Raw genomic sequence first — 23,480 nt, 5'->3', positions numbered from 1 at the left:
CCATCTTCTGATATAAAACTAAAACAAAAATGCAAACAACCACTTTAAACTCAAACACTCGAAGTTGCCCTTTGGGTCATCATACCATTGCCAAGCCACCTCTCCTTTCACTGGCTCACTCAGCCATAGGAGTATGTGACATAGCCCACAGCCTGCATGCCTCTCCAGCCTGAGCTGGCAGGAACTCTTCCTCTTGCGAAGTTCAGAGCTGCATTGCCACTCTGCCTCAGGAACCCAAGCTTATATCCCCTGGGCTCCTACTCTTTTGGTCAGATGTGTTTCTGACTGGCTTCAGGCATGTCATCTGAGCCTTTAGAGCAGCCTACTGCTGTTTCTTTGGCCTTTCCTTCCTAACCATGGGTCTTCCTTATTGTCCCATTGCTAGGCAGTTATCCATGCAATTGGCACTTACATCCTAGGACTCTCCTGCAGCTAGCCCAGAGTCAGCTGTCTTCCCCTACCTGGGAACACACTTGCTGCAGTTTCTCCCTTAAAGTAACAGGAGCCTTGGGATCCCTGTTACAGGGAGAAAGGGCAAATCAGAATTCCTTCATTCTTCCTGAGTGGGTGAGGGTTTTTTGGAAATTTTATTAGTCATTATTTATGTTAGTCTAACTGTTTCTACATGCAATTATTGCATAGGGCTTAGCCTCATATATAAGGTACTTGTAGTTGTGGCATCTTCCCAAAACATTTTCACGGAGCACCTCTACACAAGACATTTACTGCAGAGATGCCTAATTAGCTTTACAGTAGTCTCAGGGTCTACACACACAGCTCTATTAGACCTCAGTAAAATAGTTAACTCCCCATAGGTTAGCACTTGCAAACACAAGTGCTATTCTATGGGGGCATTCTTTAGTGCACAGCAAAGCATGTGTAGACACTGATAAGGTTCACTGGGGCACAAGGGTGCTTCAGTGCAGGGGCTGCCTACCAGCTAGCCTTACACTGGAGTGCCCTTGTACCCCAGCCAGCTGACCCTGTGGGCCCCTTGCCAGTTGGGGTTGCTCCAACCAGGCTCATTGTGTTGAGGTGGGTACACATATAAATACAGTGCCCAGGAGCAATAAACTCTGGCATATGTGGTGGAGTTTATTGTGTTGCATTAATTTCAAGTGTAGGTATACCCACAGTTAGACTTTTTGGCATGTTTATAAAATGCCCAGTATCATGAATCCTGTTATGTTTTGGAGTTGAATTTTAGGCTTTTTTTGTGGGGTGGGAGAAGGGCCCCAGTGATCAGTGGTCCCAGTTACCACGTTCTCTAGAACCGTGGCAAGAACTTTCATGATAGGGTAAGAATCTGTATTTGCTTTGTTTTCTGGCTTCAACCCTATGGTCTGTTTTGTTTGCATATTTCTTTCATCCTTATAAATCCTTTTGTTGTTTGTCACCTTACTGATTGCTAGTGGAAAGAGTGATGCCTGAGTGAATTCCCAGGCAACTCTCTCCATGGAAAGGGGGACCTATAATTTCTTCCATTGCCCCAAGTTGGGAGTCACTTGGGGCTGGCAGAGATCCCTCACTGCAGCTGCAGAGTCTGAAGTAAGGGCAGAGGAGCCAAGATAATGGGATAGGGAGCTATCTTGGGGAAAACTCAATTTGTTCCTTGGAGCAAGTAGCAGGACAGTGGGGAGAAACTTGGGGCTCCAAATGTTCGCCATGGATGGGTTTGTGACACCTAGTATGCACAGTCTGCAGCTGCTTTATCTGACCATTTGCACTGAACAGTATCATGAACTGTGTCATGTGTCACAGAAATGAGAGTTTTTAGGAGGCTCCTAAAGTCTGAAAAATGTACTAAATTCCTGAGAATCTCACAACAGTGTAAACAATTTTTGTGTTTTTTCCTTCCTTATGAGCATATAGTTCTGCAAAGTTATGCCACATGCTATCGGCAGAGTAGGTGTGAACATGTCCTAATTATGGCCATCTTTTTTTTAGCTTTGGCTTCTTGTAGTAAATATCAAGCCCTTATGGAACTTTTATTACATTATAGTTTATTTTCCCCTGCTAATGCTGCCAGTATTAAATAAGTTTATCCTCTGAGTATTTTTAACAGAAATGTTAACTACATGGAGATAACTAAATATGCTTTGAAAAGGAAAAATGCACATATCATTCTGCTTTTCATTAGCTTCTTAACTGGGTAGGGGATATTAAGAGTGCAAAAAAAAAAAGAGTATTGAAGAATGGAGGAGGAGGGAGGGAAGAAAAAAACATACTAAAAAGAAATTTCTCTTTGTACTGTTTATTTATTTGGGTTATGTCTATTTTGGGTAACTTTTTTAATTGATCTAGGCCATGGTTGTCCAACTGTGATGTGACTGGGGGCTGCACATTGTGAGGGATACACACTGCAGGAGTGCCTCCTCTAGAATCGCTCCCTACCAAGCAGGCAGCAATGGTGGCATGCAGCTGCCCACCACATGGGCTATGCTGGTGCCATGACTATAGAACATCCTTTGCTGTGTGGAAATAGAAGAGGCAACCATAGGGGCCTGTGGGTCTTGTGTTAACCACTCACAGGCTGCAGTTTGACAGCCCTGTTTTAGGCCACATCCTGCTTCAATTCCTTGTTTGGAACTCCTGTCCCAGAGTTAGTGGGAGTTATGCATAAAAAAACTAAGAGGATATTTAGTAGGGGTGTGTGAAATGGGCCCTATTTTATTTGGATTCAGATTTGGCCTGAATCAGGGACAGTGAATTGATTAATTGATTCAGAACACCGTCTCTGATTCAGTTCATCTGAATCCAAATCTGAAGATTTGATGCTGATTCAGAGAATCAGGGATTCAGACATAGACACAGTTTTAAAAGTTTTTTGTACATACCTTGAGGTAGCAGGCATGGCTCATGATTGCTGCAATGATGGGGCAGACAGAACATCCCACATGAGCCCCGCCCCCCTCAGCATGCTTGATGGTGAACCTGGAAGCAGACTGGAAGTATTTCTGGCCCACTTCTGGGTCTGCCAGAAAGCACGCTGGGGGGCTCTGACACATCCCCCAGGCTCGGTGATCAGCCACAGGTGCCCCCCGCCCTGGACCCAGGAGGTGACCAGTCACACTCCCCAGCAGACCTGGAAGTGCTTCTGGTTCACTTACAGGTCTGCTGCTGAGTGCTCTGGGGAGCCCCCTGTGCTTCTGTGGGACAATCGATCCTCCCCAGCATCGCAGCATTCATGAGCTCCTGCTACATAGAGGTATGTAGAAAAAACAGTTAAAGCTGTCTCTATGTCTGAATCACTGAATCTTTGCAGACCTTTCTGAATCAATTCAGAGGGTTCCAATTCAATTCAGAGAGATTAAAGGGTCCTCTGATTTGATATAGATTTAGAGATTTGGCTACCAAATTGAGCTGAATTTCTGCCAAATCGAATCAGGAACCAAAGCTTCGCACAGCCCTAATATTTAGCACTTACAGTAACAGGATAAATTATTCATGGAATATTGCCTGAGATAAATGAAAAAAAACCCATTATATCACTGGAGGAGAATAAATCTTGTTGAAACATTATTAAGTGTTCAAACACTGAAGCAACATTGTTTTGTGACATAAGTTGGAAGATTCTGTACCTTTGTTGAGATCTGGGGTCTTCTTACTTTCTATATCTATAAAAAAAGATTTTTTTCCCCATAACTCTCTAAAGTGTTAGTTAAACCTGTATTCAGCACACCGATACTAATCACTCTAGAGAAAGACAATTCAACCCAGAACACTGCTCAAGGAGAGAACAAAGCAAATTCTATCTGTGCTCTTCTTTTACCCCATAACTACTGTGACATTTTGTCATTATTCCTTGTGTATTCTAGTTAAGATCCCATTGTTCCTACCTCTCCTCATAACCAGTTCCACATTTTTCCTCAAATAATCTTTGTTGCTTGACCTACTTTACAACATTTGGAACAATGAATAGGAGTAATGATGGTAGAATCTGTCTGTTAAATTGCAGAGATGGTGATCTTTTCTTACAGTAATTTTATTTACTGCTACACACACCTGTGGCAATATACAATATATAACAGTCAAAACTGGAGAGAAGATGGAAAAGGAATATTACTTTATTTGTGACTCGAATACGGCAACAAGACTGAATGCAATAACAAAAGTCTGGGACACAGTTGATATTCTATCCAGCTGAAATCACAGGAGATATTTTGATGAAAGAAATGTAATTATCCAGGAATTCATCTACAAAACCATAGTTGACACTCCTCTTGTAGAAGTGCCATTTGATCCTTTATGTTCTCACCTACCCACAATCTTCTTTTATCTTTAATAGAAAAAGCAAAGTCCAAGAGCCTGTTGTCTCCTTAACATTATTTCAGGGCAAATGTATCTATGCTGCTTGATGACAGCACATAATCAACATAGGTACTACAAAAATACTTTGTGACTGAGTGAAAGTAAAAAGGGGAAGTTTAAAAAATACACACACACACACACCATTTCCCCACTATTACTTTATCCTTCTTTCATTTGTGCCTGAAGAGTGATTTTTTGGGAGGGTGGGGGAACAGGATTTGTTTATTGAAAGGCTGGTGCACTCTATGGTTTACCTGTGTATTATTAGTACCAGTATTACAATATCAACAGTAATTACCAGTATTAAAATGTTCTTACTCTATATGGAATATAGGATTAATTAAGCCTATATGGCATAGTCCAATCCAAAAATAAATCTGTTGGAAAAGGAACACATCAGTTTCTTGTTAACCAGCTCCACTTTCCTCAACTGCACGTGTTTGGAGTTTAATGGGGTCAGGACCATGGCTCTATCTCCTTTGATTTTTCTTGTGTTTCAGGCTTAAGTAGTTATCAGTTAGTTGGCGTGAAAGGTTTTCTTGGGCCTTCCTGCTCTCTCTGCCCCTTATGCAAGAGCTGGCCACAGGCTGGCCTTGACTTTGTTGAAATACTGTTGTTTCATTTTACCTCAGCCAACTTTCTTGCAGTAATCTGCAGGTCTCTTAGGTGTTTTAAACTCCACTTGTAAGTGAAGTCTTTGAGATTACAACAGAAAAAAAGTACTGTTTCTCACCATCCCGTTTCATTTATTGTCTTCTCTTCTTTTCTAATAGCCAATCATATTCCCATCCCTTCCCTTAGTAATTTTGTTGTAATTTCTAAGCTGTTACTCCCTTTCTCATCTTTACTTACCATCCTGGAAAATATCCTACCTTATTAACTGTTGCTCCTGACTGCAAGTAATATATGTGCATCAAACCACTTTCTGCTTTTTTAACCTCCCATCCATCCTCCCATTCATGACTTATTATAACTTTCTCCCTATTTATTTCTCCAGCCTGCCACTGCTTTTTGTCCTTTTCCAGTGTACTTTACTACTGAATATGACAGGCTTGAATGTAAGTTGCATGAATTGGTTTCAAGATCTGCTTCGGAACATGATAGTCTGCCAAGCAACAATCCATATTAATAACTTTTCCCATTAACTTCACAAGTTGGCACAAGAACATGTGTGTACATGTGCATTCAAGTGCAATGGATAAATACCCACACAGCCACATATACGTGTGTTGAACTAGGGGCCTTGATGGCAAAGCTTTTATCCTCCTACTCTCCATCAATGCAATGTGCTTGTGGTTTCTGACTGGACTAGGCAGAAATGTTTTGGATCCTATTGTGAGATGAAGAAGTTGATTTCCACATTCCTCATTGCAAAGCAATAGATATGTAGAAACAAAGTTATGTTAGAAGGGATGACAGCAGGAAGTGCTGGGCACTTGTGAACTTGAATGCAGCACAAGTAGGCATTTTTCTTGGGCAAAGCTAGCATTTATGTCTGCTGAAGATCTGAATACTACAAAGGAAAGTACTAACTTTTCTTGGCAGTAGACGCTGGCAAACAGTCTTACAATTAAATAGGCTTCCATTGTTTAGGGTGAATGGAAAAGTGAGGTAGGCATGAATTTGCTTCCTGGACCCTGTTGGAGCTGGTTATCATATCAAGCCACAACACAGTGCCAAATCTCCAGCACCCTTGACACAGTGTATCATTCTCCAGGATGTGTGAGATTACTACAACACTTTATAGAGCGTGAAGAAGCTGGTTCCAAAGGTTGGGTTACATGAACTCAAATACTTCAGGTCTGGATTTGCTAATGCCATGTTGACCAGTTCAGAGCAATTTTCTTTGTTCCCTGGTTTATCCAGTCTCATTCTTTGTCCTGTAAGTAGCAGTTTGTTCAGGTGGCACAGTAGAGCACTCTCTAAAGATGTCTGTGTTTCAGACCAGCTGGTATATATAGCCCAGTACAGTGCTGGGCAGAGATACTGGATCAAGTACAGACACATTAGTAGGGTATTCCTTCTTCACAAGATTAATAAGCCTGGATATAGGGGTTTTTTTGGTTCTGGAGCTAACTTAATGAGACCTTACTTAGGCATCTTGACTTTACACTGTGTTATCCATGTGGACCTATCCTAAGTTAGGCTCCAGAGTGGCGAGAGACGCACGGGTGAAAGCCCACCATGCCCCCACTCCCCCGAAGCCCCCCAGGCACCCCAGACACCCCCCAGCAGCTGCGAAGCCCCCCACTGACCCCCAGCACAACCAGAGGCAAGCGGGGCTCGTGGTGGGAGGAAGGAGTTAACCCCTCTCTGAATGGAAGGAGGCGGCTGTATGGAGCCTGGACGGGTCAAGCCGCTGCCCAGGCCCCTACTTGGCCCAGCCCCCCAGGGAGAAAGAAAGGTAGGAAGGGGTACTCACCAGCCCCCTCCAGTAGGGCAGGGCCTCCCAAACCCCAGGCAGGAACCCCCCTTGCCCTAGAGCAGCTTTCCCCGACGGCGGGTCCACTGCGCATGTGCACAATTTAAAAGGGCCCACTAACAGCAAAAAAAGCCCCAGTTAGGTTCTGGAGTGGCAAGAGACATGTAGATGAAAGCCCTCCATGCCCCTGCTCCCCCAAAGTCCCCCAGACACCCCCCTCGGCAGTTGCAGAAATCCCCTCCAAACCCCAGCACAGCCGGAGGCAAGCAGGGCTCGTGGTGCAAGGAAGGGGTTAGCCCCTCTCTGAGTGGGAGGAGGCAGCTGCATGGAGCTGGGCGGGGTCAAGGCCCTGCCCAGGTTCCTATTTCGCCCAGCCCCCCAGGGAGCCATGTGACCGGAGCCACGCAAACAGACTGCGCAAACAGGCACACTTGTCTGCTGGCACGTGAGTTAGCATGGAGTTCATGCAGGAGGGTGCACGGGAGGGCCTGAGAACTCCCCAGGGTAGATGGTCCCAGACATAGCCAGCCTACCAGAGGCATGACACGGATGGGCATGCGCCGCATCCTGACGGTCCCCTCGGGCTCTACAGCCCCCGCCTTGGGCACCTCAGAGACAGCCACCCAGACGGAGTCCATGGTTCCAGGCTCCATGCAGATGGAGCCCCTGGCTCTTGGCTGTGGGGGCTGCCTGTCCCTTTTTCAGGCATGGCCACCTCCCTGTGTGGGGTCTGCTCCCTTTAGGGGTCTCTGGCATGCCAGCTGGAGGAGCTCCAAGCCACAGTCCAGAGACTGCATGCCATCAGGGACTGTGAGCAGGAGATCGACTCCTATTGCCAGGCCCTTCTCCCCCAGGAGCCAGAGGGTAGACCACCGTCTCCTTTCAGGACAAAGGAGTACTATGGGACCTCCCAGTCTTTCCAGTCAGGGGCATGGACCAAGGTGGTCAAGGACCATAAGGCCCGCCACACCAAGGCCTCTGCCCTGCCGGAGCTTAGCAAGGACCATAAGGCCTGCCACACCAAGGCCCCTGCCCTGCCAGAACTTAGCAACCTCTTGCTACTCCAGCAGAGCCTGCTGAGTTCTCAGGTCCCACAGGCAACACAGGCTCAACTGCAGCTACCGTTCCTGCTCTCCCCAAGACAAAATGTAAGGTGTTTGTTGTGGGAGACTCCATCCTGAGGGGGACTGAGGGGGAAACTGCTGCCCCGACCCCTTAGTCTGGGAAGTCTGCTGCTTCCCGGGGGCCTGCATCTGGGACATTGCAGAAAAGATTCCAAAGCTCTTCCAGTCCAGACTGCTATCCTATGCTCCTTATTCATGTGGGCGCCAATGACACGGCTTGGAGTGCTCCCAGCCAGGTCATGAGGTGCTGCAGGGATTTGGGAGTGGGCTAAAGGGTCTAGGGGCACAGGTGGTGTTCTCATCGATCCTCTCAGTCTTGGGCTGTGGGCTGAGGAGGGAGAGAAGGATCCACGTAGTCAACCAAAGACTGTGGCACTGGTGTCATCAGGAAGGCTTTGGCCTGCTCTTTGGTGAGAGAGGCAGCTAGCTGCTAGGAAGAGATGGCCTCCATCTCTCTCCCCTGGGCAGGAGGCTCTTCTCAGCCAGACTGGCTGACCTGCTCCACCAGGCTTTAAACTAAGTCCATTGGGGGACGGGGCGACTACTGCCACTGCTGGCCTGCTGAGCAACACTTGCAAGCCAGCGGGCCAAGGCACTTAAGGGAGCCCACCCTTGCCCAAGCCTTGGTACAATCTGTGGGCAAGCCAAGAGACCAAGGGGACACTTGCCTGCCAGTACACAAATGCCAGGAGCTTGGGGAATAAGGAGGAGGAGCTCGTCCTCCTGCTCAATGCAAATAATTATGATATCATAGGGATAACAGAGACCTGGTGGGACTCCACCCATGACTGGACTTCAGGTATAGATAGCTATACCCTGTAAAGGAGGGATCATGTAGATAAAAGGGGTGGAGGTGTAGTTCTCTATGTTAAGGAAAGCTACATGTCCCTGCAAGCTGATATTGGCAACCAGGGTGGATGACTGGAGACCCTCTGGGTTAAAATCTGTGGGCAACATGGCACAGGGGACACAACAGTGGGAGTCTACTACAGACCTCCCACCCAAAGTCCTCAGCTTGACCAGGAGTTCACCCAGGAACTGGCTGAGGCCACATGCTCCAGGACCATGGTTGTCATGGGTGACTTCAATTACCTGGACATCTCGTGGGAGGATCACTCAGCAAAATCCAAGCGGTCACAAAACTTCCTCTCATGCGTGGATGACCTCTACCTGACTCAAGAAGTCTATGGGCCAACGGGAGTCAAAGTGCTGCTCAACCTGGTACTGGCTACCTAATCGGTGACCTAGTGATCAATGGGAAATTGGGTGACAGAGACCACAGCCTAATCACCTTCACCATCCGCTGTAAAGCTGGCAAGTCAGTCAGCAATATGGAAGTCCTCGACTTCAGAAAAGCCAACTTTGACAAGCTCAGGAGGCTTGTCAGTGAGGCCCTAAGGGACCATGACCCTAGGGAGAGGGGAGTTCAAGAAGAGTGGTTGCTCCTCAAGGGAGCGATCCTCAATACACAAACTAAGTCTATTCCATCTCAGAGGAAAGGCAGTAAGAAGGCACAGCAGCCCCCCTGGCTCTCCAGGGACCTAGCAGACATCCAAAGGCTAAAAAGAAAAGCCTACAAAGGATGGAAGACGGGATACACCTCCAAGGAGGATTATTCTGCACTGATCCAGTCCTGCAGGGAGCAAATCAGGAAAGCCAAGGCTGAAATTGAACTCCAACTAGCTTTGAGCATCAAGGACAATAAAAAGTCCTTTTTTCGATATGTGGGGAGCCAGAGAAAAAGCAAGGGCAACATTGGACCCCTGCTGAACCAGATGGGGCAACTGACAACTGATGCCCAGGAAAAAGCCAACCTATTAAATGGGTACTTTGCATTGGTCTTTCATCAGTCCCATGGGACGCCCATGCCCACTACGGGACTGGGAGGTCTGGGTGAGGGAGATCCCCTGCCTTCCATAAATGCTGACCTCATGAAGGAACATCTTGAGAAGCTGGATACCTTCAAGTCAGCTGGCCCAGACAATCTACATCCCAAGGTCCTCAAGGAGCTGGCAAGCATCATAGCCCAGCCCCTGGCATGGATCTTTGAAAACTCCTGGCCCTCTGGTGTAGTGCCTGAAGACTTTAAGAAGGCCAATGTGGTGCCTATCTTCAAGAAAATGAGGAAAGTGGATCCAGCTAACTATAGGTCCATCAGCCTTACTTCTATTCTAGGGAAGATCTTAGAAAAGTTTATTAAAGAGGCCATCCTTACTGGACTGGCCAACACCAACATCCTAAGGGATAGCCAGCATGGGTTTGTTGTAGATAGGTCTTGCTTGACCAATTTCATTTCCTTCTATGACCAGGTGATCTATCACCTATACAAGGGAGAAGAGATTGCTGTCATATATCTTGACTTCAAAAAAGCCTTCGATCTGGTATCCCATGATTACCTCTTGGCAAAACTGGCCAATTGTGGCCTTGGGTCCACCCTGATCCACTGGCTGGGAAATTGGCTCCATGGTCAGTCCCAGAGGGTTGTAATTAATGGCAGTCACTTATCATGGTGTCCTGTGACCAGTGGGGTCCCCCAAAGCTCTGTCCTTGTACCCATATTGTTCAGCATCTTCATTAATCATGTGGACATTGGAGTCAGGAACAGACTGGCCAAGTTTGCTGATGACACCAAACTTTGGGGCAAAGCATCCACACCAGAAGACAGGCGGGGGATCCAGGGTGACCTGGACAGGGTCAGCAAATGGGCGGAAAAGAACCTGATGGTGTTTAACACTGAAAAATGGAAGGTTCTCCACCTTGGGAAGAAAAACCTGCAGTTTCCTTATAGGCTCGGCAGTGCTACCCTGGCTAGCACTACAGAAGAGACTTGGGGGTCATCGTTGACCACAGTATGAACATAAGCCTGCAATGCGATGCTGCAACTACTAAAGCTACCAAAACGCTGGCTTGCATCTGTAGATGCTTCTCAAGCAAATCCCAGGATGTCATTCTCTCCTTGTACTAGGCCTTGGTGAGGCCGCAGCTGGAGTACTGTGTCCAGTTTTGGGCTCCACAATTCAAAAAGGATGTGGAGAAGCTTGAGAGAGTCCAGAGAAGAGCCACGCATTTGATCAGAGGTCAGGAAAACAGACCTTATGATAACAGGCTGAGAGCCATGGGGCTCTTTAGCCTGGAAAAGTGCAGGCTCAGGGGTGATCAGATGGTCACCTATAAGTTTATCAGGGATGACCACCAGGATCTGGGGGAATGTTTGTTTACCAGAGTGCCCCAAGGGATGACGAGGTCAAACGGTCATAAACTACTGCAAGACCGTTTCAGACTGGATGTAAGGAAGAATTTCTTTACTGTCCCAGCCCCCAAGGTCTGGAACAGCCCATCATCAGAGGTGGTTCAAGCACCTACATTGAACACCTTTGAGAGCAAATTGAATTCTTCTTTTGCTGGGATCCTATGACCTCAGCTGACTTCCTGCCCTTTGGGCAGGGGGCTGGACTCAATGATTTTCCAGGGTCCCTTCCAGCCCTAATGTCTATGAAATCTATGAAGAATCTTGAGTTTTCTTTTAAGCCTGAGTGTTTCCAAATGGCAGTACAGCATGCAACCATGATGCTAACAAGGCATACTGACTTCTTAAGGCATCACTTCCTAAGAATAGTATCTTCTTAGCCTGCTGTGGAAACTCTTTAGTTTAACAATGGCTGATTTCACTTTTATTTGTTTTGGTTTTTTTAACCTAAAATGAATTAAGCATGATATAAACTGAAAATAAGAATGTGTTCACACTGTGCACACAGGTTTAAAATGTGTTCAAAACACAATTAAAGTAGAAGTTATTCATGTTTTTCATGTCAGCAGTGCCTGAGAGTTTGTATAAACTCCATTTGCTGTCTTGCTCTTATTGTCTTGAAAAGACATGTTGAGGTAGTTTGGTGCAGCCCTATACTTGGGCCTGGCCTAAGTTCTTATCCTCAATAGAAATGAAGAGAAAAACACTTGCCTTGAGTTCTTAAGCCATCTTGTAACCTTCTGTTTCTAATAAGTCAGTAAAGCACAGGACAATCATTAACACAAGGGGCTGCCAACCTGAATAAGTAGAGCTTAAGAAAAAAAGCAGTTATCTTCAACTATAGTTAAAAGGGAAAGTCAGAAAATCAGCAACTCTCCCACTTCCCTGCTCCTTTTTCTATGTCTCTTACTGCTTTGTTTCATGTGAAGTCTCTATAGTACGCTTATTTTCCCTCCAGGCATTTAACTGATGTCTCTCTTAAATGCAGAATTCTTTTTGTCAGTCTTCACCTCCAAATATACAATGTTTTAGTGGAACAATCAACTTGTAAAATGTGATGGACGTGGCCCTTGAGACCCAATTACTTACACACATTAAAACAACTTTTTAGTCATGTGACTTAGCAGAAGGGAAATAGAACTAGGCAACATTACAGAATCTTCCAGTGACTCACCATTAAAACAATGTTTGCAGTGCCTCAGTTTCTCTATCAGTTAGGGGGAAAAAATCAACCTTTAAAACTAAAGATGAAATTAACTGACTAATTTTGAAACTTTGCCATTAATGTGGAAGATGTTTTTCAGTCCTTGGAACGTGGTTTGTTATTTACATGTAAGGTAACTTAAAGGTGGGGTTCTATTACGCTTTTTAAATTCTATGCACTTTTTTGCCAGCAGCTTAGTTTTGCCAAAGGCAGAATTAAGATCATAGAAGTATCATATTCCTATGGCTCTGTCTCTAGTATGAGTAAGTTTGGGAGCAATAGCACTGATGTCCAAGCATAATGAATAGCATTTGGGAGAAAAGCTATTGGATTTCAGGGAAGAGGAGAAAGGTACAACATAGCAGAAAGTAGACTAGAACAGGAAGGTAGATGGATATTACTGTAGTCTATTGGCTATATATACACAAAGCTGTTCCGCCAAGGAGTAAACCAGTAGGATCTGCAGCTTTTGAATCCTAGCATGACTAGGAGTAGGCCTTGGCTTTAAACTGAAGATTTAGCCTAAATGGCTGAAATGTCAACTTTGGCTCATATTGTTTTTTGTAAAAGATGAACATGTTAAGGATTTACAGTCACAAATCAAAGTTATTTAAGGGTATTTTTAGCAAGTATGTTAATGGCCAAGCAAAACTATAAGCCACAATTATGCAATTACACATGTTAATATGCATGTTAATAATATAAGATGGAAGTTGAAATTAAGATAAAAATGAAAACCCCATAATAAATGGGATATGGATGACTCAATAAGGAGAAGAGGATGCTCCCAAATAAAAAAACATATTGGACAAAGTAATACAGTACCTTACAAATATCTTACAGTGCTCCTCAATATAAAACTGTTGACTGAAGAAAAAATATTGGAATTGTAACTCTTTGCCACGTTACCTCCTTTGAATCTCTTTTCTCTCTCTTCTCCCCAAATATTAGGTGAATTATATGAATATTAGCCATATTGTATTGTTTTCCTCCCATATAAAAGGTCAATTGTGCTGTTTTGTTTACCTTTGTAAATAAAGTTATCTTATATCCACTTTGTATGCATGTATCAATCTAATAATATCTTTTGTTGCTGCCAGGAGAAAAACTTTATCATATAATCATTTGTAAAATAATTTAATAATCTGAATGAGAAAAAGGCAACTGGATTGTTAATGAAAGGAAGGGAAGACAGAATATGGTCCAAAATGCTGCTGCAAGCAATATCCCACAGGATGCTGTGTACTATAAAGAAACAGTAAATTTGGTAGCTTTCCCTGTAACAGACTAATCCATGTTAAGAGATATCTCTCTAAAAAAGAAAGAAAGAAATATATATATATACACACACATATAAAACCATATCAGAAAAGCCAAAACTACTTTCCATCTCAGATGAAATCATGCAGAATTTGATTGCAATTTATTCCTTATTTGCATGTTTTTCATCTTTTTTCTCACATAAACATGTCTTGCATAACCTGGAAAGACATCTATTTTAGTGCCATTCTCTTGAGTACATACTGTATCTTCTTTAACTTGTCATGACATTAAAACAGCTTAAGGATAAACACAAACGAAGAGTAAAACTAACATTGAAAGGACAAATAACAAATTTGCCCTTCTGCCCACTGGCCTGCATTGCATATAACAGGCATATTGGACTTTTCCCTGACTGGAGATATGCTAGTGCTATCCTCCACATGCTGTGGGCCAGATTCACAGCTAATGTAGACCAGTGTGCTGAGGCCATGCTGAATTACACCCCTTGCAGATCTATCTTTCTCTAACAATTCGCATGTTGGATACTTTTCCTTGCCCGTGGTAATGTGATGGAGGGGGAACTTGGTAGTTCCTACCAAATTGCTTGTTAAAATTCTTCCACTAAATTGAATGAACTCTGAGGAATTTCTCTGCTTCTGTATACTGCTGATTTCAAATAATTTTTCTCTGTGGCTGATGCAGGTTTTCAGTGCTTCTGAAGAACAGCTGAGTTGCATCTCACTTCTGGCCTTTGGAATAACATTTTCATGGGGAGGTCATCCTTTGATCCTCAATCCATTTTATTCATCTTGTAATTTAAGCCCAGTGCTGTGCTAACGATATATTTTGCAAGAACAAATACCAAACCATTTTCAGCAGGTGCCTTTTAAAGTCATGTTGTTTTTTCTTCCTGGTTAAATAATAGCTGTAGTCTGAAGAAATAGATTTCTAATCCCCTCTCTTCCTATCTTTTCCTTTGGGGAACTTTTGTGTAAAATATCTTTTTTAGAAACAGAAATTCCTTCAAACCATGCACATGTGAAGTGCCTTCCGTATGGAAAGTGAACTACTGCACTGTGTACAGTTTTCCATCTCAAGGGCTAACTAAGTACAGACATAAAAAAAGCCAGAGGCTGAATCAATTCAATTTTTGCAGGTTAGTCTAAATTGTGTAGATTGAACCAATAAGCAAGGGAACACATTCACTTTTGGTTTCAGAAATGCAGCTGGAGGGTACTCGAGCACAAGTCTCTGCTCAGCTGGAGCAGGCAGTTTGGACCAAGGCTAGCCTGTTCACCCTGGGGGCGGTTGAGGGGGAAGTGTAAAGCATCCTGGGATGCTGGAGGACTGTGAGTTAACTTGATTCTGGAGGGGAACTGGGACAGCAGTTCAATAAACTGCTCTAACCTTCAGACCAATTAAGTCTGATACTACATCCATCCAGGTCTATCTTAAACTGCATTCAGCCATTTTGACAGTGGTTTATGTACACTGAACTTCTGTCGTATTACTGATTTGTACAATTTCTGTCCATAGCCCAAATGGTTTTAAGTGAATTTTAGACTACTTAAAGTGAATTTTGGTAGTCTAATTTTGATGTAATAAAAACATTGGTAACAGTGGTGGGGACTGCAACTGAAAATAGAGATCTTGATCTCCCAGCTGGATGCAGGCAATAAAAAGGTTATGGGTCTAGCACAGTAATATAATTGTACAAGAGCATCTGGGAGTCTGAAGTGACCCCAAAGTTATGAAAACTAGGAACTAATGGTTGACATATCCCATTAGTCCAAAAGACTGATGTGACTTAGAGCAGTTCCTTGATTGCTTCCTTCAGGTCATCAAAGTTATCATAGTGGAGTCTTGAAAAAAGATTTTTTTTGTCACTGTGACACTGTAACAAGGAGCTGGAGGCTCCTGTTACAAAACAAAAGCATACTTTGGGTAAGGGTCACAGGGTAAGTAAAGAAGAAGGCAAGATAAGATGCAGCAGGGAGCTGGGCAAGTTAGAGAGAAAGTGTACCCTTTTCATGCCTGAGATAGAATGCATTGTATTGAAGCAGGAGCGAGATCTTCAGTTTGTTTTCTAAATGGTGGTTTAGGTTTGGAACTATGAGGGGTTGGTGGAGGTTCCAATAGTGCCTGAGGGCACACAGGTATCCTGAGATTGTCAGGGACTACAGACCTAAGACACAAAAGGGGCTTTGGCACAAAAGCAGGCTCATTACTCAGAACAGGGCTGGGACCTGGTCCAGGGGCCCAAGTAAAAGATACAGGGCTGGAGGCCCAGAGATATTAACAACTAAGAGGACCTGGTCCAGTGGGCCAGGAATATAGGCTTGCAGTTAGAGAAAAGGGGTGGAGGCTGAAAGGACTGAGGCCTTGACAATTGTGCAATGATATTTGTGAGGCATGGGTGTGGTATAAGGGGAGGTTGGAACCATGTAATAAGGCATTGTTTAGTGAGACAGAAGCTTAGGAGCAGAGGATATCTCACCCAGGGATCTGAAAGGCAGACTCCCTAAGTATTTATTTACATCAAGGTGTGGCAGGAGAGGAGGAGGGGAGAGTGCTTAAAAGGACTGACAGGGATAGGGTGACTATCAGGGGGCATTGTGGCCACCTGTGAGGCCTTGTCCTGTTAGAGACACGTTGATCATGAAGCTCCAAAGGTCAACTTTCTGGCCTATAGTGCCTCAGTTTTACCAGTCTCATTAGGACTTGCCAGCTTTCATCAGAGGGGGTTTCACCAGCCAGAAGGAATGTGCTCTTGTCCAGTCATGCTCTCAGAAGAGGTCGGTCTCTCTGGTCAAATGCTCTGGAATCACAATTATCACTTACAATATATACTATAGAAGGTAACAAAAGGTTTTTTTATAAAAACAAGAGCTAATATAAGTAATAAGGAACCGTATGTGGAGATACAGAGAGATACAAGCATAAAAAAGCAAAAAGTAATATTAGAACAATAGCCAATTCTTACTATGCATCTTAAATCTACAAATGCAATTTCTACTTATCCTACTAGCTAAAGGATATTGGTGTTTCCCTATGCCCAGGAAAACTAAGATCACGGCCTGCTCTTCTAGCAGGGTTTTAAGTATTGGAACACTCACATGCATAACCTATATGATTCCTGGGAAGACCACAGTATGTATATAACTTCCTGCTTTTCCTAGACATTGCCAAGATGCATATTTTATAGACTAAAAGTATTTCCTGATCTAATTATTACCTGGAGAATATTTCTATCCTTTCAGACATGAAGATTACTAATCCAATATCCAAACAATACTGTCTCTCACATAATTTCCCCACTGTGCGAAATGTCCTTCCAGGCATCATTCTTATAGGTCTCATCCTTTGGCATGTAAATTCATCATGGTCTGGAAGAATCTGTGGGTATTTGTAGATGACATGGGGGTTTAAATTAAAGCAGTGTTTTCTTAAAAATACCGCTTCAATTTAGGGCAAAGTAACCCCTTGTGTCATGCACACCCGTTTCCTTACCTGCCTAAAAAAAAAAGATCAGGCTAACTGCTTATTTTTTTCTTTTTCTTCAGTGCAGCCTGCCTTCCTGGGCTGCTGCTGGGCTGCCTGCTGGGGCTGTCTGCACAGCTCCTGAGCTGCACAAAGCCTGGTGATTCCCTCCACATCTCTAAGGTAGCAAACTAAAACTCCTCACATATGTTTTAGTTTGCTGCACCCGAAATTCATTTGCTGAGCCCAGAAGTCATTTAAGGCATATTATGCCACCAAATTTGCTACAGCTTCTGGAATTAATGTGCAATATACTGCTGAATTTGCAAACTCGTGCAACCAGCAACATGATTAGAACAGTGCAAAAGGGCATTCAAACCACTTTAATGTGTCAACTACAATCCCTCTTTCTGAGTAAACAAATTCATGTCAGATGCTAATTCTCAGCAATTACTTCTCTTTAGCCATTTAGGCTTTGAGCCTCTTTCAGGCATGAAAGGAGCTCCTGCTGAGAGAGAGGAACTTGAAAGTCATTATCATATTGCACAAGCCTAGCCCTTTAATAACATATACAAAATATATTTTCTATAAAAAATCACAAAGCATATACACAGAAGGATGATACAGCTGAATGCACCCCCCAACAATTAAGACCACACGTGTCATATCAGTAAAACAGATTCAAGAAAAACATGCATGACAGTCCTCAAACACCTCAGAACATAGTGGGGTTTGTGACAGTCAGAAGAACAATTTCTCTCATAAGCTCCTGTCTGTGATGTGTGAAAAAGGTGTATAAGACTTCAGTATAGCCCAGGTATACTCAGGTATGAACAATTCCCTTCAATTGGAGAAGGGGAGTAAACTGGCAGGTGTGCTGTGGGGGAACTGCAGACTGCTCACAGTTTCCCTCTTTCCCTATAGAACCAGGCCTTGACAGTCAGGGGACTTAAGTATTAGGCCTGCGCAAGTCAGCAGCGATCTGATCCGGCTTCAGATCTGGCTGCTTCAGAAACCAGGGATCCAATCTAGAGCTCTGAACTGGGTTTCCGCTTTGATCCAGCCGAAGTGACTCTGAAGCTTCGGAGCTGCCTTGGAGATCCAGCCATAGGGTATAGCGAGGAATCAATTAAATACCGATAGCTTTGTTGCTTTATGTCTGATTTGGATAACACTTGCAGGGTTGATAGCCTATGCTGAGACCATGAAGTCTGCAAGTTTCAAGACGAGTGGTGTATGGGTTTGGGGGGAACTGTACCCCAAATTCTTGAAAGCAAAACTCATGTCACGTCTATGTGTTACGACACGGGGGAGTCAAAACTGCAGGGTGGTAGCTCTTGGTGAGGCCAAAAAGCCTGTCAAGTTTCAAGAAGATTGGTGCAGGGGTTTGGGAGGAAGTACACCCCAAGTGGCGGAAAAGCAAAACTCATGTCATGGGTACACTGTGTGTGTTAAGGCGCAGCAGGATGAAAACTACAGGGATGGTAGCCCCTGCTGAGGCCACAAAGCCTTCCAGCTGTTGAGGAGATGGGTCAGGGATTCTGGGGTCTTGCACCTCTGGCTGCTGACAGACAAAACTCGTGACATGGGTGCTTGTGCAACTGATTGTCTTGGGGCAGTTGATTGTCTGTATTGATTATTTCCTCTCCTTAGTCTCTGCTTTTGTAGGTGTTAATTGATGGTAAATAACTGGTGACATTAGCTAGCTACTGTGTATTGAGCTGGTCCCTGAGTGAATCATGATTGATTGGTAATTGGTAACACAGTAGCTTAGCAGCCAGGTCTGCAGTAGTGTCTCCCAGGCCCCAAGACAGTCAGTTGTACAAGCACCTGTGTCATGAATTATGTCTATCAGCAGCTAGGGGTGCAGGGCCCCAGAATCCAGAACCCCTGTCATGGAGTGGGGCCTAGGGACGGCCGTGATCCCTCTAGCGCCCCCTACCATGCCAAGTAGGTGATCCAGCACCCTCTTTTCTCGCCCGCCACGTCTTGTTGATATAAATAAGTTTCTATGGGAGGCTGCCTTTGATCCCCTTGTACATGGTGTTATGCTGATACTATCCCCCTTTCTGTATGGAGTGACCTGGTGCACCCCAGCCTTATGGGCTATGTGTGCCTCCTACCTCCCCTTTAGCATGCCCCAAGCCTCGCAGCTCTTCCGGACGTTATCTGGTCCAATTCCTTTCTGTGCCCTGCCTGGTGCCCCTGGGCTTGTCACGCAACCGGTGCCCCTTCTCTGGTGCCCCTGAGCCTGTCACACAACCAGCACCCCTGGGCTTGGCATGCAACTGGCGTCCCTGCTCTAGTGCCCCTGAACTTGTCGCGCAACCGGTGCCCCTCTATTCATTAGCCCTCTCGGGCTTACTGATAGTACTCTTCCCAATTGGGCTCAGGCGGCCTGAGCCTTACCTGGCCCCTTTGACCCTTCGGAGTCCCGGCCACTGTGGAGCCCCTCTGGGATCCTTTCCAGTCCACACCCCTACTGGGGTTTCTATCAATAGTATATGCCCTCTCCTGGGGCTTCGCTCAGTACTTGCCCTCACCCGGGCTTCTCTCTGTACCCACCCTCTCGTGGGGCTTCCCTCAAATGCATGCCCGCTCCTGGGGCTTCTCTCTGCCCTCTCTGGGCTCTCTGTAATCACGGACTCACCCTCTCCGGGCTCATCTCTCTAGTAGCACACACCCTGGGCTTCTCTTCATGTGGCTCTCCCCTTTGGAGCCTAACACGAGCCCCTGAAGGCTTCTCACTGGTGTTCCTTGCCAGTGGGGCTCAGGTGGCCTCAGCCATGTCTGACCCCAAAATCCTCTTTGCCCTTTTCAGGGCTGGGGTCTTGCACCCCAACTACAGTGCCCTCACCGGCACCGTGCCCCTCCCCAGGGCTGGGGTAGTACACCCCGTAATGTAGCACCACACTCTGGCACTGGGAGCACCCCCACTCTACTGGGGCGCTCCTAAATGAGGCCTCCTCCATCCCCTTATAGCCTCATCTGGTCCTCCAGTGTAACAATAACTAAACAGAACCATAAGCCAATCGGCTGTAATGCAACAATAAGCCTCCTGGCTACAACATAGGATCTAGGCCCACCTGGCTCTCTTGCAAAGGCCTCCCAGTCAGGGTTCTCTCCACCCTTACCATGGTGCAGCCCCTTGGGTGCTCAGGCTGCACCACTCATCCCGGCTCGGCTCGGCTCGGCACTCCTGCACCTCAGGCTGCCAGGAGGGAACTGTTAACTAGGCTCCGGCCTGGGCTGTTTATAAAGGCCCAGCCCTGCCTACTTCTGGTCACCTGACCAGCACGGTTGCCCCAGCAACCATCACCTGAGCTGCCCTTGTGATGGGCAGCTGCCCTTATTCCTTCCTAGAAACAGGGCATCTGCGTGACCTTGTGACACCCTGCATCCATTTCCTTGACAGCTGGCAAACATGGTGCAGTTCCCCCTGAACCCCTGCACTGATCTTCTTGAAACTTGGCAGGCTTTGTGGTCCCACCAGGGGCTACTAGGTCTGTGGTTTTCACCCTCTGTTGTGTAACACATAGATGTGACATGAGTTTTGCTTTCAAGAATTTGGGGTGCAATTCCCCCCAAACCCTTGCACCAGTATTCTTGAAACTTGGCAGGCTTTGTGTCCTCAGCAGGGGACACTACCTCTACAGTTTTCACTCTCCTGTGTAGTAACACATACACCTGACATGAGTTTTGCTTTCAAGCATTTGGAGTGCAGTTCCTCCTTAATCCTTGCACTGATCTTTAAACTTGGCAGGCTTTGTGGCCTCACCAGGGGATACTACACCTTCAGTTTTGCCCCCTCCCCATGGTGTAACACATGGATGTGACATGAGTTTTGCTTTCAAGAATTTGGGGTGCAGTTCCCCTAAACCCACTGCACTGCAGCTTGACAGACTTCATGCTCTCAGCAGGGACTACAATCCCTGAAAATTTCATCCAAATCAAACAGAAAACAACAAATTTATAGATATTTCATTGTTTCCCCGTTATAGCCTATGGCCAGATCAAGAAAGCAGCTCTGAAGCTTTTCCGAAGTGCTTCAGAAGCTCTGAACCGTTTTGAAAAGCCTAACATAGCCAGTGCTTCAATCTGGACATGCTGCTTTGGAAACTGAAGCATCCAAAGCTTCTCCGGATCTGAACCTCTGTCTGAAGCCTTTCACAGCCCTATTAAGTATATACAAATGTATTTACATTAACATATCACAAGAAAAAAATGGATATATATATTACACACACAAGTATATACAAATGTATATACATTAACTTATCACAAGAAAGAGAATACACACACACACCCATATGTACATAAATATATATATATGTACATATATTTATCTCCAGGTTTCTTTTTCTTGTGATAAGTTAATTTAAATAAATGTGTGTGTGTGTGTGTGTGTGTATGAGATATACAAGCAAATAACATAAACAATAACCTCTGGGTAAATGCTATATTACCTTATACCAGAGCTCCAGATACAGCTAAGTCACAGGTAAGTAGTAATGGAAGGCTCCAACCAGGGTCTCAGTAGGGGGATCATATAATAATAAGAACACGATAGCAATGAACCAACTCACAAATCAAGGCACTCAAAAGAACACAATATGAGGCACTGTTTACACAATATCAGGTACATAGACATCAGTTAGCACCTTATGATTAGGGGGTAGGGCACTCCAGAATGTCCTAGGTATCTGGGCCCTGACAACACTTATAAGGGGAGAAAGGATCCCCAGTGCTCCCAGCCTTCGGGGGGCCCTATCATGGATGCTTCCCAAAATAGCCCATCCAGATGGCAGGACAGGGTGTTCCCTCCCCTGTGGGAACCCTTTTCCCTGACCACTCACAACTCCAGGGCCACGTAAGTGGTCAGCATCCCCTCTGCTGAGCTGCTTTTCACTCAGCAGCCTTTTGGGCCTCTGACTCCTTCCGAGCCATCTGCCTGCTAGTAGCCCTGAGCACCACTGCATGCTCCCAGAGGCTTTCGCTTCTGCTCAGGGTTGGGGGCCTGGGCCACCTTGCATGGTCCTGGGGCCTTGGTTCAGCTTGTACCTGCCATGTAGTGAAGTCTGCACCAAGCCCTGGCTGCATACCAGGGGGTGGAGACAACTCAAGCAGCTCCCAGAATCTTGGTCCCTCAGGGACCTTCTATGCAGTGTCCCCTGCACTGAGTTCCCAGCCTCATGCTGCGGTTAGGAACCCAAGCTGCCTCGAGCAGCTTCCAGGGTCTTGGTCCTGCTGGGACCCTCTGTACAGTGCTGTCTGCACTGGGTGGGGGGTGAAGACTCAAGCTGCCTTGTGTAGCTCCCAGGGTCTCACCAGTATGCACCACTTGTGCACTGAATGGAGGTTGCAACCATCTGCCACTCTCATCGCACGAAGGAGGTCTTCAGGCTGTTCAGGGCAATGGCATCTGCTACACTGCTTCCCACCCCCATCCAGCTGACCAGCTCTAACCAGCTCTTCTTTCATCCTGTTCTCTTATTTATCCCTTGATGCTGACAACTCTCTCTCATATGCTGGGCTCACTGCTCTTTTTATATCCTCTGGGGGCTCTGCCCCTGGATTTCAAGTGGACCAATTGGGAAGAAAGGAGGCATAGTCCCCAACCAGGTCTAGACTCTTTGCCTCACCCCCGGTAGGGGTGGGTCAGGGCAAGCCTCTCCCAGGCATCATCTGATTGGTGGGAATGCCCCACTAATTGTTGGAAGCTTTTTCTGAGCCAGCAGCCAGGTTGCTAGGGGCAAGCTTGCCACATTAGTAAAGACTAGTTTTATGTACCAATCTTAAGTAGGTGTCCATAGTTTCTATCGTGACAACAAAAGGCCAGACTTTGCTATATTTAGTTTCAAGGAAAACTATTTGTAGGAGTAAAATCCTTCCAGATGACATGGACACCAGTTGAGCAGTGGCTTGACACCCTGATCAGTCCCAGCTGATTGGCCATGACCATGAGCTGGTTTGCCTGATCAGCCAAGACACATATTTTAAGGATAGTTGAAGCAGCTGCTTAATATGCCTCTTTCTTCATTTAGCTTCTTGACTCCATACATCTATATCAATGACCCTCACTTCCGGTGTGAGATTTGCATCTCTTTTCTGCTTTGGATAATTTTCTTATGCTTGTTCTCAAATTCCTGCCTGGTATCCTGACCCTCTTGCTGTAACCTGATTTCTTTCCTTTCCTTGTTGTTTTCAGTATCCTGGATTTCCTAGTTGCTGGTCACTAGCCTTGCCTTGACCATAGTCTGGGACCTGGGCTAGGTTTCTGTCTTGGAGTCTCTGGTTTTTCAAGACTGGAGCGCAGAACTGAGCTAGGAGATCAGAAGTTCCTGGGGTTTGACTAGAGATTTCCATATTCTAGCACTGTTTTTGCATCATTCACTTGGGATGCTGAAGGAGTGTCAGAACTTGCCCTGG

This window comes from Crocodylus siamensis, chromosome 5 (genome assembly GCF_052110815.1).
Source record: "Crocodylus siamensis isolate JL-2025a chromosome 5, ASM5211081v1, whole genome shotgun sequence".
NCBI lineage: Eukaryota > Metazoa > Chordata > Crocodylia > Crocodylidae > Crocodylus > Crocodylus siamensis.
Note: the sequence above shows the minus strand (reverse complement) of the source record.